Source organism: Lissotriton helveticus, chromosome 9 (assembly GCF_964261635.1).
Source record: "Lissotriton helveticus chromosome 9, aLisHel1.1, whole genome shotgun sequence".
Lineage (NCBI taxonomy): Eukaryota > Metazoa > Chordata > Amphibia > Caudata > Salamandridae > Lissotriton > Lissotriton helveticus.
Window position 1 is genome coordinate 1096212206 of NC_136070.1, and position 15583 is coordinate 1096227788.

The 15583-nt window shown below is 43.1% G+C and overlaps 1 protein-coding gene across 2 annotated transcripts in view; it reads right to left on the reverse strand.

The window, feature by feature from the left end:
• Positions 1 to 15583, reverse strand: part of FAM107A (family with sequence similarity 107 member A) — a 764756-nt gene that overhangs the window by 638790 nt on the left and 110383 nt on the right. The window lies entirely within an intron of this gene.

Here is a 15583-nt window from a genome sequence, read left to right on the forward strand (position 1 = left end):
GCCAGGCTGTGTGTTCCCCTCTTCCCTGCTCGGTTTGTAAAACAATAAGTGCTAGGGGCCCTAGGTTTTGCTCTGAAGCCTGCAGCTGGTGTTATAGATATCAGGGTTGCCAAATATCAAAGCCATATAGCTTTTATTCCACCCAACCCCCTTTCTCACACTAATCTACTTTCTGTGCCCCTTTTTTCTCACTCTTGTGGGTTCTTTTTTGTTCCTGCTTTCTTCCCTTGTAACTGTTTTCTGTCTTTCTCTTCCTTCTTCCCTCCCCCTTGTGTGTTCTTCTCTCTTCCTCTGGGCGAAAGTCTGATGAGGAAAATAAGTATCAGCCCACAAAAAAGATTGCCAGTGGGGCTCATCGGCAACCACCGGCTCAAATTAAGCACTTCTATCTACCCGTTTTGTTGGCTCTGTCTTGAAGTTACTGGGCTGAAAATCCAGTGGATATTCCTGTGCTATGGGAGTACTACTTAACATGTGCAAACTTTGAGCAGATTTCCAAGCACCCCAACACTGACCTGTTACTCTCAAACATGTGTCCGGAGATACTCCGCACAGCTATGCCAACAAAGACGAACACTTGATACTTGGGAGTAAACTAAATAGAGTGGTATCATGCACTACATTTACCATATTGCATCTGAGAGAAATTTGTTCCAGTATGCCAAACAGTGTGCTCCCGTCCCCATAGAATTATAAGGTTGTTCCTCATTCCTTTGCTCTCATTAGTAGATCTTTTTAAAAGGTGTGTACCTCTGTAGGATGCCTCCTACCAGCGTTTGTTATCTCACCTCAACCATTCTTATTGAAAAATAAATCCATTCTGAAGTATTGCCTATCTACTGACACAATACTCTCTACATTTTTGTTGCATATACTATTTGTTCACCCACACACAGAGTTGAAATTGTGTGAGTAGGAAATGAAAATGTATTTATGCTCGCACCACACAAGACTGAAGAGTGGAAACACCCTTCATGCCCAAGAGTAGTAGACATGTTTCAGAATCTTAAGTTACACACATCATGGTGGTAAGTTTGTAATACCCTGCATTTGCAATGGGGGGTTAATCTTTTTTTACCAAGTATTTAATAGGATTTGTGTTTAGTTTCTTTTTGCTTTACAGAGTGCAAGCAAGTGTGGCTGAATACCAAGGCGGGCAGGGTGATTTGTACATACTTTCACTGGCTAGTTAAGGTGATTGTTTTGCACAGGACCATGCACAGATTAATGCCTATAACCCATAAGAGATGTAATTTCTGCTGAAAACAGGTTAACATATTGTCCCGGTGTAGGCCGCCTACTCTTGTATAAAATATGTTTGTGCGGTCTGTTGCCCATATTAATTCATCTATTACATCTAACCCCTTCTGGTGCATCATCTGAAATTCCTCCCCTTTCTTGAAGACATTTTTTACTGCAGGAATATCACCGGGACAAATATGTACTCCTCTCCAGGAGTAGCATAGTGGAGGACATTCCAGCGGTGCATTCACCTCCAAAATTATCATTTCCTCCAGAAATCAGACGATTTTGTGCTACCACCCGATTTTATGCACACTGTTTCGTCCTGCCCCTTTTTCTTTATCTCTCTATCTCTCCTCGTCATTTTCTTTCTTTTTTGTCCTTTTTCTCTCACTATCTTACCTTAGCTACATGTTTTTTTTTGTAAAATCCAAAATGCAGCACTACAAAAAAGAAAAAGTGCTCTGTGCAGCTGGAATCTCCATACTGTCCCCCAACACACCCCTCTTGCTTACTCCTATGTGCGGCAGTTCGTTGCTTTTAATGAACACAAACACATGTATACATAGAAACAGACGGGCATCTGTTAACTCCACAACTGCTTCACCCCATGCCTTCCAGGACACGGACACACCTGATCACCAGCTGTGTTTATGCTTTTAGACACTTAGCTTCTTACATTGAGTCTTCATCACTCAAAAGCAACTTCATGTTTATCCAACTCTCTACAAGAATGTTCTGATCTTATCAGATGTTTTTAACACACAGTGCATTGTTGCTGCTGGGTACGGTGCCCTTTTCACCCCACTCTATTTTTCTGATATGATATCTTCACCCTAGCACTCCCTCGTGTACAGTCCATTTAGAACCAGCTCTTATTTGCTGATCTGCATGCATGGGCTTGTAGGAATTTGGCAAGTTTTCAATGTGCACTGAACTCACCTTGAAGCCATTGTAGACCTCACCTAGAGACAGCTTCAGCAGTCCCTTGTCAAACAGACCTAATGCATCCAACGTAGACTTGGTTTGCGCTTGTGTCCATCCTTTGCTCGCGATTCTGTGTTTTTCTTGTCCCTCTCACTTCTCTGCTCCTGAATCAATTACTGTCCTCCCTATTTGTGTTTTCGTCCCAATCAAGGAGCATTTGAGTCCAATTGTGTTTTGATTAGATGAATGTATTCTTTTACTGATGGTGCCTAACGTTGCACTGTATGAAGAATTAATTTCTTTTCGTCTCTTTCTGCTCTCCTGCTTTTTACTGCTCTCATTGTGTTTATTAAAGTAATTACTACCCCCCACCAACTCACACTGCCAACCAAAGAGAGGGTGTAGCCCAACGGCTAGGGCGGTCGACCTCAAATTTGGGCAACCGGGTACGAGTCTCAGCAAGGACGCTCAACATCCTGTGATACTGGGCAAATCTCTTAATCTCCCCATGCCTGACAAAAATAAATGCAACACAACTGATGCTCAGGTAAAGCGTTCTGTTACCTTCTGATCAAATACGCGCTATATAAAAAAAAAAGAATAGCTGGACAGAAATCAGGATTTTTTTTGTGCAGTAAGGAGTACCTTCCTACACAAAAACAATATTTAGAGCATGTTCCTCTTTCGATGAGTGCTGTAGAATGCATCACACATGAAAAGGGAAAGTAATGAGGAGAAATAAAGATATTGATCATAACGCCACTTTCGGATTGGTGCACCATTTTGGTGCAAACCCAGGCTTACAAGTCTTTGTAGATTGCATCAAAATACACAGGTGGATGCATTGTAACGCCCATGCTCCACCCTTTGACAGTCTACTTGACACAAAGTATCGCAAGACAACGCTATGTGCTGGGTTCCTTTTGTATTTACTAAACTAAGCAAAGCCACACAAATCAACTTTGCATGGCTCTGTAAATTCCAAATAGGCTTCTGTACATGGGCAGCACCACAAAAGTGATGTAACTCAAATCAAACTCATAGTAAGTCTGGGCCTTTATATCGGTTACACAGACACTATTTGTCAGCAGGTTCAATGCACTGTGACCCACCCCTGACATCTCTGTGACCCCCACAGAGGTGACATGACAGAAACATTATGCAAAAAATAATAGAAAAAAAGACGAAACTTTAAGCACTATAGACATATCCTACCATGTACAGTGACATATGATACAAATTCAAAAACTTACTGTCCCATTCATCAGTTTATGCCTTCTATGTATCCGATTATTGTAATTGCAGCAGAATTTAAGCAGAATGAACGTTTGTGCAGCTGTCAAACTGGGGCAAGTGGAGAGAATTTGCTTAAAATTGTTCCTTACACACACACTGAGGATATTGTCTCCTGAGGCGGAAGCCGGGAGAAACGCTTGCAATTTTAAAAAATGCTTGTATTTGGCAGAAATTAAATACTCCCCCCCTGGCTCTCTCCCCCGTCCCTCAGAGTACTTTTCCCTCTACCTAGCGCTTGGACGCCCTCGGGCAGCAGTCGCGCTCTACAAAACACCTTTCATTCATTCACACACGCTTTTTGTGAGAAGAATCTAGGTCCAGTGGCTGCTAACTAATTACATATACTCATGATCTTTCTGTCATTGATGTGTCAATGGGAGGAATAAGTAGCTAAGTATGGTTACCTTATGGAAATATGAAACACAGTTTTGCTTTTAATAGCGGAAATAACATTTTCTCTACAGAATGGTTTTATTTATCATTTACATATGGCTGAAAAAATATGAAGCATATTCTTTGAATTTGATGGGTATTTATTTATAGTTATTTATTGCATTTTAAACATGTCCATATTACCTTCTGATGGTCACCAGTGAGTAGTTATAGTTTAGTCTGCATTTCCATGGATGGAGTGTGTTTTGCTTTAGAAATAACTTTGCCCAATTTGACAAATTTTCATGAAGCTTTCAAGAAAAAAAGTTCAGCCACATCAGCCCCTTACTTTGAAGTGTCGGGGTGATCCATCCAGTGGGCACAGAGAAAAAGGGGGCCCAAAACAAAAAAGTCCCATGCATTTTTCAGAGGCTTCTTTAGACAAGGCTACAGCAGAAACTGCTAAAAATATTTGCTCCAAATTTGGCACGAAGCAAGATCTAGGTTTGAAGAGTTTGTTTTTTGTAATTAGGTGTATATCCGTTCAGCAGTTTTTTAGAAATTGAGGGTGAAAAATATTTTGGCTGTTGGGCTCGCGAGAGTCCCTCAGGCCTTCCACAGGGTGCAAAATCACCAGGAGGCCTATTTTTCCTGTGAGCTTTCACACTCTCGAGGGAGTAAGAGGAACCATTGAGTGCCACAAGAGATAACACTCTGATTGGTTGGCTGTTGGAATGCTGGAAATTAATGCCCGCTATTCCTGTTCACTGGTAAAAATTCGAGGTGTGGAAATGAAGTAAAAAAAAGTTATGTAAGTAGGCCGCAGAAAAGCATGCTGTCCACCTAGATTTAGAGATGAGGTGTCTAACGGATAACTACTGTGAAGAAAATACATATATATTGTTTTTAACTAATTTTTACACTACCCAGGGACTGTGTGTAAGAGATAAGTACTTTGATATTTAGATGGTGAATTCTTTTTTTTTTAAGTTATGATCTTGGCCGACTTTCCCAGAATCATGAAAAGGAGAAAGGAGTAGGTGATCTTTGTATACACTCTATTGTACACACTTGTAACTGTAAGAAGGAGTCTACATGATGGTGGTGTTTATCGGACTCTACTATGTATTGCCATTGGTTTGAAAAGAGTTGTGAATAGTGTTAAGGCTCATCCACACGCCCTACTACACACACCCGTCATCTCAGAGAGAGGTCTGAAAGGAGAGGGCAGCTCCACCCCATACCCTGCTATGCACACCTGTCATCTGAGAAGGAGGTCTGAAAGGAAAGCTCAGTCCTTCCCGACTCTCCACTACACACACCTATCATTAAAGAGAGAGGTCTTATCAGGGAGACCAATCCCTTCACACACCCTTCCACCCACATTCTTTCATCCGAGAGAGAGGTTTGAAATGAGATGGCAGTTCCTCCCCATGCCCTACTATGCACACCTATCATTTGAGAGAAAGGTCTATCTGTCTCCACACCCTACTATGCACATGCATTGTTATAGGGTGAGGTCTCAGCAGAAAGGCAAGTCCCTTCACACACCCTGTGATCTGAGAGATGATGGCCTAGTATGCACACCCATGATCTAAGACAGAGGTCTTACAGGATAGGCAAATCCATCCACACTCCCTACTATGCAGAGCTGTCATCTGAGAGAGAAGTTTGAAAGGAGAGGGCTGTCCCTCCCACACCCTTTTGTGGACAACCATTATCCAAGAAAGGGTTCTCAGTAGAGATGCCAGTCACTTCTACATACTACGAGGTCCCTAGAATTAAGTTACAATAGCACAAAAGTCTCACAAGAGTTGTGTGCAGGCTTCGGAGAGTGAACCTTGCTGTATGAAGCTGGGTCGATCCCACAACACACTGAGCATGGTTTGCAGATTGTGTTAAAAAATGAAGTGTACAAACTGTAAGTAAAGGAAGCAGCGTTTCTGAAATTTTCATACAGAGAATGTAATAATACAAGCTGTATTGTTCTCATGAGTCTGATTGTCCATGTACTTTAGCTTTGTGAAAGGTTTGTGTGGTGATATTTGTTTTTGTAGAGTGAAAAGCTGTGGCAATTGTTACCAAAGGTGTCTCAAGAGGAATGTGTTACTTTATGAAGTTTTATGAAATGAGGTTTGATGGCATGTTAAAAATGTGTTTGTGAACAAAAGTGCACTGGATGAGGCTGTATAATTTTTCAGAAGAAAAGAATAACAAGTTACTGGTGCATTAAATGTATATATGTGACTGTGGGTGACAACTATAGAAAGGTTTAGAGAATATACTGATGTATCACCGTTACCATTTATTGACCATTATGTAACATTATCTTTCAGGTTTTTTTGTCTTTGTTAGGAGGAAAATTAAAACTTGTCTTTGAGGAACTAATTATCTGCTCAAATAAGCAGCAAAGAAGAGCCTTGTTAAGATAAGCAGGATTATTGGTTGTTTAGCAAATAACTACTCTTCAGGCACAGTGAATTCAGGTTGAAAGGATGTGAAAGCGCCTGTCCAATTGCGTAGTTCAGAAGCACAAGCTAACTGCATGAGCTAGGCTTTGTGAACTGTTATTTATAGATATGCTGCTTTGAGACTGAGACGTTATTACCATCTATCCTGCCATCACATACCAGAAAATTGAAGAGGTTGAAAGAATGGAAAAGAAGTGCTACCAAGATCAAAATCCAGTAGGCAAAAAAGTGGGGTGTATTGCTTATCAGTGTTAGAAACAATATGGTGTATTTTAAAACTGTTCGTTTTCTTTGTATTATGGTTGTTCATATATGTTGTTAATATAGTTGTTGTAGTTTGGTAATGTTTTTAAATTGTTCTAATAAAAAAGTTTAAAGTTGCTTTAAATTACTTTCCTTAATATGTATTTAAAATTTCAAGTGTATTATAGTATTACAATATTCACTAAAACTGGCGGTTCCATGTTGAGCGACTGTGAATATGCTACTACATGTATATTTATGCCATTGGCACTATGCACATATTTTATCCTACAGAGAGTTGGTAATGGAGAACCTGCTTATTTTGCTATGCAGCTATGGTTACTTGCCATGCAGCAGTGAGGTATTCCTACTGAGATTAGTTGTTGTGTATACTGTATTATAGGGAACTGTGGAAAAGTAAATTTTGCCATGTTCTGTGTCCCTACGTGTCATCCATCATATGTTATGTGTGCATGATTAAATATGCATATGCATTCCCCATGTTCGATTAATGACGCAATTATAGTTGTGTCCATCTCTAATATGCCAGTTTCCAGTCCTCGTGAATACTACGAATATCAGGCCTATGTAAAGCTACGTTGCCACGTTTCTCAGTGTGCACGTTATTCCATTGTAAAGTCCCCGTTTCTAGGCCTCAAAAGGGCCTGGACACCAGATTCAGCTCCTGTCTCCTGAACCTCGCTGAGGAGCGATACAGCCCCCACCTGTATCCTCGACCCTTCACTTACTTCCTGCCTCACAGTGCCCGGTTCAGCCTGGCTCTGCCTCTGAGTCTGCCAAAAGTATGTTATAGTTCCAGTTATCAGTTCAGTCCTCCTTCTCTGCATTCCTAAGTTACTGAACTGCATCAATAGTTTCCGTCATTGTCTAGCCTTTCCGGCTCCATGTAAGAGAAAGACTGCATTTAATGGTCATTTAATATTCTTCATCACGCACTACATGTAGAATAATGCATGGTCCAGTCTTAGAATCAAGTTAGCTTTTCCCCTCCTGACTTCTAGTTTATATCAACATGTTCTCTAAACATCAGATACTAGATACTGTTTAGGTACATGTCGCCCTGACTCTCCAGACTTCAGTCTCTGCTCCTAGCACAGAGTTCATAGCCCCCAGTTTCTCCTAGTGATACGTCATTGCTAGTTTGCGCGCACCATCAGGTTAGAGGTCCCGGCTCCTTAGGTAGTCCCCTCCATGGTTTCCGCCCCATTCATGACATATTCTGTTACGTTTGCATCACATGTCTATGTATACGCCCTGCTACACCTCTTTTCACCCTTATCTTTCGCGACTGCTACGCGTCACACCTTCTGCTCCACCCACTGCTACGCCTACTGCAATGTAATGCTATGTGTTTGCGTTATGTATATATGCTCATGCACTGTTATTAAAAAAGTCATCCGTTCCCCTTGTCCCGATCCTGACACCAGCAGCGCTGCTGGGCCCTGCCATCCTATTCCTATGCAGGTTGTCCTGTTCCTGTCCTTTATGCTGTAATAAACCTGCGAAACTCCTACTACCTCGAATTTTGACTCTTATTTATTGAGCTATCTGTTATTCATTTATACATTCAAAAATAGGGTATTATTTATTTATTTACCACATAATGGCGCCCGAATAGGGACTTGCCCTTTCCCCACGCGTCGGTGAAGCCACGCCGACCCCCTGACCCTCTGCAGTCGTGACGGAACTCTTCTGCGCACCGGCAGATATTTCTGCTTCAAGTATCCCTCGGGCCCACGGAGGAGACGGAGGAGGCGGTCCAGCATCCAAACGAGACGGTGGAGGAACGCGGCGAGTCCCGACCAGAGCCCAAGCCGAGAGTCCAAGGTCCGAGGTATCCGGAGGCCCACCCGTAACTGAAGTCCGTAGTTCGTCGTCCGTCGTCGTAGCAGTCCAGTCCAGTCCGAGGCCTTCCGTTCTTGCTGCCCGGTGAGTACCGTTACTGGGGTGGTATCTAGACAGGGTCAATTTAATTGACTCTGGTCCGTGGGTTGGTGGTACACAGACCCACAAACGAAGTATCCACTTCGGTGGATGCGGGTCCTGACGTGTCTCTTTATGAGACCGGTAAGTTTCGTACTGTTTCAGCAGTGCATCTAGTTCCTGTTCTAGTCAGTTCTGTTCTCGAGAAAATTCATGTATTCTGTGTTCCGTATTCCAGGTAGTATTCTGTTCGAACTGTTATTTTTAAATGTTCTTCATGTATTTTAATGTCGTGGTATGAATGGGGAATAAGTATCGTGTTTATTGTGTATTGTATTGTGTCTAGATTATAGTTCAGTCATGCCGCTCTTTTCGAAATTACGTCAGTTAAAAACCAGAAAGGGTCTGCTGGAAGCAGCAGTTCCAGTTCCGCCTAGGGACAGTCCAGGTCATTTTATGTATCAGAAGCATGGCATAAGCGCCATATTGTATCTAGATTTATGGGTAGAGTATACCAAACAGTTAGAAGAAAAGTATAGATGGCCCGTATCGGGTACATGGGATGCCGAATGCATCATGCGAGTAGAAGAAGCATTATGGAAAAAGAAAGCCAGACAGTCACAGAAAGATGCCATCGAGTTATGGCGCAAAGAAGCTCATAAAAGAACTGAAAAGGAAATCAGAAAGTCAGAATTAAGTAGAGAATCCTTAGAACGAGCACAAGAAAAAGAACTAATCGAGATAGGTGAACAAGTCAGAGCCGAACAGTCAGACAGACAGAGGCATGCCCTTATTAGGGGTATGTATCCTCTCCTTGCCGAGGGCTTGCCAAAAGCGACCCCAGAGGCATCCAGTAATTTCCCGCTACCATTAGTTCCGACCAAGCTACGTCACAAACAGACCGCAGCTGATATTTTTATTTCGTCCTATTTGGACGACACAGTTCCAGAATATGCAAATCCTGTTCGCGCTCCGCCAGTCCCTGTAAATCAGGCACTTCCCGCTCCTCCAGACACCGGAGTACCTGTTACGGTACCCCCGGTCCAGCCCGCCATACAAGTCCAGCCTACATTTCCATTTCCCACTCTGCCAGGACGAAGAGCCTCAGTAGACGACTCTAGTTTAGGGGCCGCAGGGGGAGGTACTCCTCAAACCCCGCCGCCACACAAGCGTTTAACGACAGCCGAATTACATGCACAAGCGTCACAGCGTACGCCCAGACATCAGACTGTAGCAGAAATAAGAAAATCCCTTGCCGAATGCGGCTATGATCCAGTCCCAGGCGAGGATAATATGGTTTTATATTCATTCCGCGTAAGAAAGGTGGCCGAGTATCTAGTCACCTTACCGAATATGAAAGAAGATCTAGACAGAATATATCGTTTCATCCGTACAGGGGATGATCCAGAAAGCATTAGCGAGGCCATGTCTCAAAGGAAAGCCGAGATCCAGCTCATGATATTAAAGTTTCTGATCAATTGTCTAATAAGAGAACAAGATTACCCGTCTAAAGATCCGGCCGAAATGAAAATCCTGACAAGGTGGAGTGATAATATAGCCGAGGGTAAGCACAAGACCGTCGGTGCTATGGAGAGTATGTACAAGAAAATCCGTAAAGAAATAATAAAGTTACACGAACAGCGTAAAGAAGCACAAGTAAGCGAGAAAGAAAGTAACTCTGATCCTGAAGAGTTAGACGACGAGAATCCCGCCAGAATAGCGTATGTAGGAAAATCTAGATTTCCAGATCGCCATTTACGCCTAGAACACAAGTCTATTTTTCATTCTCCAGCACCAGAACAAGGTTCTCTAGAACAAGTATTCCAAGCTACCGATCACATTCTGAAATCACGAATCGGTTACAGTGAGTTAAGTACCATGCATGAACAAGAACTAGCCCGATCAGCAGTCCGATGGATTACTGATTCTATCACTTTTCCAGAAGAAATAGTGGCACAAATGTTTCTGAAAATGCCCCCAGCCGAACAACGACTGGTGGGTATGTATATGATTCAGCACCTCATTACTTTGTATGAGGGTCAGCACTCTGATCCAGGCCCGTTACATGATGTCCTGAACGAGTTACTCCAGTATAGATGGAAAGGTTTAGGTACCGATTTAATTAGTGTCATTCTAGAACAGCGCCACAAATATAGAACGTTTCTGAACCCGCATTTTGTTCATGTCTCACCCCCAGAAAGTAAACCATTTTACATGGAGAGACAGAATCCGTTACGAGAAGTCCACCCAGTCAGAGGAACGGGTGGCGAACTAGAACGAGTGTTTGTTTACACTCCGATTACAAAGATGGAACTCCTCGAGATGAAGAAATTAATTCCCTGTCATGACAAAGATCCAGCAGGGTTCCATAGAGAATTAAAAGACATGCTCCGTATGGGAGAATACACGTATCCAGATATAATTAAAATGTTAAAGGTTCTGCTGCCCGCAGGGGTGTATGAAAAGCTCAAGGAAAAAGAATGGGAGGTGGGGGAGAAAAAGATCGATTGGGCAGTTCTAGAAGCTGAAGATAAGGCACGAGTACCAGGTACCGGTCTTGGAGATAAATGTAAAGAATTACCAGAATTATTAATACAAGTTTTACCTAGATTATTGACAACTAGAAAAGAAGACTGGGATGCAATCTCAGCCTGTAAACAGAAACAAGACGAAGATATTAGTGATTTTTATTCTAGATTCGAAAAATGCTTTAGCATCAACAGTGGCCTCAAGACAAGTAGTGAGTCATACCCTCACCTTTTTGTTACTAAATTAGTCGAGAATTCAAGCCCACAAATTAAAAATCGAGTTTTGAAAGTCGAAAGTACCTGGCAAGCTAATACCCCGTCCCAGATGTTGCAGATGCTTCAATACCACCAGAATAGAATCAGAGAAGAACAAGAACACGAAAGAAAACGTATGAAAGACACGAAGATGAAAGTACTAGTTGCACAATCTGTTCCTCAAGACAGTCAGAAGAGGGGTCCGAATCAAGCCAGTCATCCTGCAGCTCCCGTTAAAGGGAACTGCAATTATTGTAAACAGCCAGGTCATTTTATAAATGAGTGTGCAGTTCTGAAACACAACATAGCTACTGGTAAGACTAAAGAAAGACCACGTCCGCCTAGACAAGAACAAGTTTCACAGATTCCTCAGCCACAGAATGCGCCACAGACAGTTACAGCACCGCAGCCTATCGCTGCAACACAGCATGTTACACAGCAGATGTACCAGTATGCACAGTCTGAGTATCCAGAGTACCAGCAGTATTCATGAAACAGCCTAGAGAGGGAGGTAGGCTTGCCTCTCATCGAGATACCTGTAGATCAAGAAGGTCCCTATGTTCACAGTCAAGTATTAGGGAAAGACAGAAAGTTTTTGATTGATACAGGGGCAAGTAGGACCACAATTAGTCACGCCGAAGTTCCAGGGGCTCCGCTCTCAGGCTCAAGAAATGTTTCCCTTGGATTCTCAGGAAAACCTATCGTAAATGAGATTTCAAAACCAGTTTCTCTAGAAGTAGGTCCATTGTCCCGCACTACTGATCTGTTACTTACTAAGTCATGTCCAGAAAATCTATTAGGCATTAAAACACTGAAAGAGTTAGGTGCAGTTATATGCTGTTCCCCAGAGGGAATACGATTGTTCCTACGTGACTTTAAGGGTCACTATGTATTACGAGATTTTGATTCAAGACTGTCTAATGTTCCGCAGCACTTATGGGCGCAAGGTCCAACTGATGTAGGTTACATGCAAATCACACCCTATCGTGTGACTCTCAAGCCAGGTGTAGTGTTACCACGAATCAGACAGTACAGATTGCCACCTGAGGCTGTAGCAGCCTTATCCAAAATTATTGACGAGCTTATTGCTCAAGGAGTGGTTGTAGAAACTGACTCCAACGTATGTAATTCTCCGATCATTCCAGTCATGAAACGTACTGATCCAAATGCACCCCCAGTATATCGATTAGTGATTGACCTACGAGAGCTTAATAAATGTATTATTCCGCAGTACCCAGTTGTCCCAGACATCTCTTCCCTATTAACGGCCATTGATTCCGAAGCCACGTTCTTCACTGTCATAGACCTCAAGAACGCATTTTTCAGTGTCCCTATTCATCCAGACAGCCAGTTCCTTTTCGGATTTTGTTTAAATGGAAGGAGCTATATGTTCACACGCGCTCCTCAAGGTTTCACAGAAAGTCCTAGTATTTATAGTCAAGCACTTAAAAGACAACTAGACAACATTCACATGCCAACTGACACTGCCCTGCTCCAGTATGTCGATGATCTACTGATCACAGCCCGTTCTGAACGTGCTTGCGAGCGAGCATCACTGACAGTTCTGTATTTCCTAGCCGAGATGGGGCACAAGGTGTCCCCTTCTAAGCTTCAATTCTGTGTCCAGCAAGTGGTCTACTTAGGACACTTACTGTCCAAGAGGGGTAGACAATTGACACCAGACCGTATCCAGTTAATAGCGGGTCTTCCTCAGCCCAAGACCCAGAAGGAGGTACGTGCTTTTATTGGCCTTACTTCTTACTGCAGACAATGGATTCCTCAGTATGCATTTCTAGCCAAGCCACTGATACAGTTAACGACACAGGAGGCAGCCGTATCGACTGTCCTCCCTTGGACATCTGAACATACACTTAGTTTCAATGAGTTAAAGAAAGCCCTATGCCAAGCTCCAGTTCTAGCTACACCGAACTACAGTAAGCCTTTTACACTTTTCGTTACTGAACGCGAAGGTACAGCATTATCTGTTCTCACACAAGATCAGGCAGGACAATACAAGCCCTGTGCTTATTTTTCGAGCACATTAGATCCTGTAGCCCAGGCTCTGCCTGCGTGCCTCAAGTCAGTTGCAGCCACAGCACTAGCTATCAGACAAAGTGATTCCATAGTCTTAGGACACTCCTTGATAGTACAAGTTCCACATTCCGTGGAAGTTCTTTTAAACCGAACACAAACTCAGCACTTGACAATTGCACGTTTAACAGGTTATGAATTGACACTGTTCCAGCCACACATAGAAATCAGACGCTGCAACATTTTAAATCCTGCTACATTGTTACCATCAGTTACTTCGAATTCTGCCACACATGACTGTGTGGAAGTAGTTAACATTACGACAAAGCCAAGACAAGATCTGACAGATACTCCGTTACCAGATCCCGACCTGACACTTTATGTGGATGGTTCATGTATGAGAACAAGTACAGGAGAACTAGTCGCCGCGTATGCAGTGACTACTGACACTGAAGTTATTGAAACACACCGTATTGACACCCTGTCCGCTCAAGCAGCAGAGCTAGTTGCTCTGACACAAGCCTGCATACACGCCAAGAACTTGAAAGTTAATGTTTACACAGATTCACGTTACGCATTTGGAGTTGTACACGACTTCGGAGTGCTCTGGCAGGAGAGAGGTTTCATGACTTCTCATGGAACCAAGATTCAGCATGGTCTCCTTATTCAAGCTCTGTTAGATGCCATACATTTACCGACATCTATCGCTATCATGAAGTGCAAAGCACATACGAAAGTTACTGACACCATTTCTCAAGGTAACGATCTAGCAGATCGCACAGCCAAGCTCACAGCACAGACTCTAGACATTCCAGTTAACATGACACACACTCCAGATCCGATTACATGCATGACAGTTAAGGACCCTACACAAGATGTCATAGATATCCAGTTACACGCTACTCCCGAAGAAATCAAGAAATGGTCCGAACAAGGAGGGGTCCAGACAGATCAAGGATGGTTAACAAAGGGTAGAGCCACATGGTTTCTCCCCGACTCTATGGTTCAAGTCATTATTAATACCGCACATAGTCCAGCACATTTAGGAGAAAAAGCTATGTTAGACAGTATCCAGAACATTTGGTTCAACAAGCATTTACGAGCTGCAGCCAAGCAGAAAGTCCGTACCTGTATGATATGTTGTCAGTTTAATCCAGGTAAAAGTGTCCCGGTGGAACGAGGTGGATTCCAGCCCCCTGACCACCCTTTTGAAGTCCTCCAGATGGATTATATTCAGATGGAGCGATGTCGAGGTTTCAAGTATGTTCTTGTAGTTGTATGCGCTTTGTCCAGGTGGACAGAAGCATATCCAGTTCCAGATTACACAGCCGCGACCACTGCCAAGCAGTTGGTTCGTGAGTTCTTCCCCCGTTATGGACTCCCTAGAGTCGTATATTCTGATAACGGTCAGCCATTCTCATCTGAGTTGATGAAACATGTTTCCCTGTTGTTAGGGTACCAGTGGAAGTTTCATTGTGTACGCCATCCTGAAGCAGCCGGTCTTGTAGAGAGACATAATCAGACTCTGAAAATCCGTATCGCCAAAGTATGTAAAGAGAAAGGTGTGGACTGGCTAATAGCTCTGCCAGTCGCTTTATTTTATATGCGCATGGTCGCACATTCCAGATCAGGTCTGTCCCCGTATGAGGTCGTTTTCGGCCGCCCCCCTAACATGTGGGGTACTCCTAGACCCCGAAGTATTACCGATGTTTCAAGTAATATGCTGACAGATTACCTAGCTTCCTTGATGTCTGCCCTCAACTCATGTCGTTCACAGGTTGCCGCCGCATTTCCAGACAATACCGAGGTGGCACCGCATGAAATTGTTCCAGGATCCATGGTGATGGTGAGGAATTTTGACAGATCAAGTCCGCTGGAGCCTCGCTGGAAAGAGCCCCGACAGGTCCTCCTCACCACCCGTACAGCCGTGAAGTTGGAAGGTCGCAAAGGCTGGGTGCACCTTTCTCATGTAAAACAATTTAATGGACTGAAACCCGTCTTAAAGAACATTTCCCAGGATTTGAAGGATTGCCAAAGCATTGTTCTCAAGGACTGTCCCGCAAAAGACATTGCTACAAACCCTCCCCTGTTAGAGAAAACTCCGCAACAGGAGTATAAGTTAAAACTCCGGTCTAGTAAAATAAGTCAGTCAGTTTGATTGTCTAAGTCCTCCCCTAGGTGAAACGGTTAGACTGTTTCTGACATGTATAAAATAGACCCCCATGGTGAGAGAGTTAGTCAAAACTCAATTCGATGTATCGTTTTTCTATGTTT